Below are 1421 nucleotides of genomic sequence, written 5' to 3' on the forward strand. Positions count from 1 at the left end.
AATGTACATTATTGTTGCTCCTTTATGCCCCGCCTTTCTGAAATGCGTCGATTTTTACAAAGCTCATCATTCTGTAAAGCGAGGTGTGCTGTGATTGGCCAGCTATCCAGTGCGTTGTGATTGGCCGAATACCTCAAGCGTGTGACGGAAATGTTACACCCCTCACCATATTGTGATGCTGTGTGTCCCGGCGAGACGAGACAAAACCAATAAAACCCATTACAAACGAGGCATTTGTTGCATCCAGTGGGGACATAATTACTGATTATAATGACTTATACTGTCTTTTACGGGTTGCGTTGTGTATCGCGCCGCATAAACATAAAACCATGTCTGCATTTGTGATCAGAGAAATGACAAACAACAAGCGCTACTCTACACTGCTCAAAACTGAGACTAAACACTGACTGTTAGAATTACCCAAAACAAATTATATCTTTAGCCACTATACAGGGGCGTGTCTACATGTTGGCCAGGGGTGGCACTGGCCCCCACTGAAATCTAGTTGGCCACCCCAGGTGCACCCCCCCCCCACCAGATGTCTTGCGATTCGCTTGTTTTTATTCAATTTCTAATTGCATCAGTGGCGGATACTTTCTTCTATATACTTAATTTTATGTGGTTTCTATAGAGTTATCTTAATGACAAATGTCACTCGCAAGTGGATTTCCTTCGCTCTCACACAAAACTGGATGTGCGCTTTTAAATAGACAGTGTTCTTTTATGAATCGGCTCTGCTCTCGCTCAGATATTGCGTGTGCACGCTCAAACTTTGTCCTTGCATCATTGAAGACCAAAAGAGCTTTTTTAAATTCAGGTGAAGAGTAGGCTTATCCCATTAAATGGAAGCAAGCTGATTATAATCAGCCTTCTCTAGTTATTTATTTTATTATTTAATACTTATTTAAGTTAAGTACATATTGTAAATATGCATTTATTAAATTATTTTATTTAGTGCATTTTAATTGTGTTGTTTTTGTATATATTTCTACAGTAAAAGCGTATCAACCAGGCCTGGTTTAATTTTGTCCCATCCATTATCACTATGTCAATCGCTGCTATTTCGAGAGTGAATTCCGCATAAATATGCGGATGTCATTCCCGAAAATTTGCAAAGTGTGTGTGACCTAAAAACAAAAGTTGTACATTTTGAATGGATTATAGCCTATAAAGCTTGCAAAGAGCGCTCCCTTTATAATCACTAAAAAGCTGTCACTCTTTGTTCAATCTCACAAAGTTCTGTTATGACCAATGAATCTCTGTGCGATCAATCTATTATTTTCATCGTATATACACTCTGTATGTTATAATGAGAGGATTCGATTGCATAACTCAGCTCTCGGCAGGTTCATTAGCGCTGAACTGCTGCTGACGCACTGGAGCTCCCATCTCTGAAAACATTGAAGCAAATATAGAATAGA

The sequence above is a fragment of the Sinocyclocheilus grahami genome, unplaced genomic scaffold (assembly GCF_001515645.1).
Source record: "Sinocyclocheilus grahami isolate Dianchi unplaced genomic scaffold, SAMN03320097.WGS_v1.1 scaffold1008.1, whole genome shotgun sequence".
NCBI lineage: Eukaryota > Metazoa > Chordata > Actinopteri > Cypriniformes > Cyprinidae > Sinocyclocheilus > Sinocyclocheilus grahami.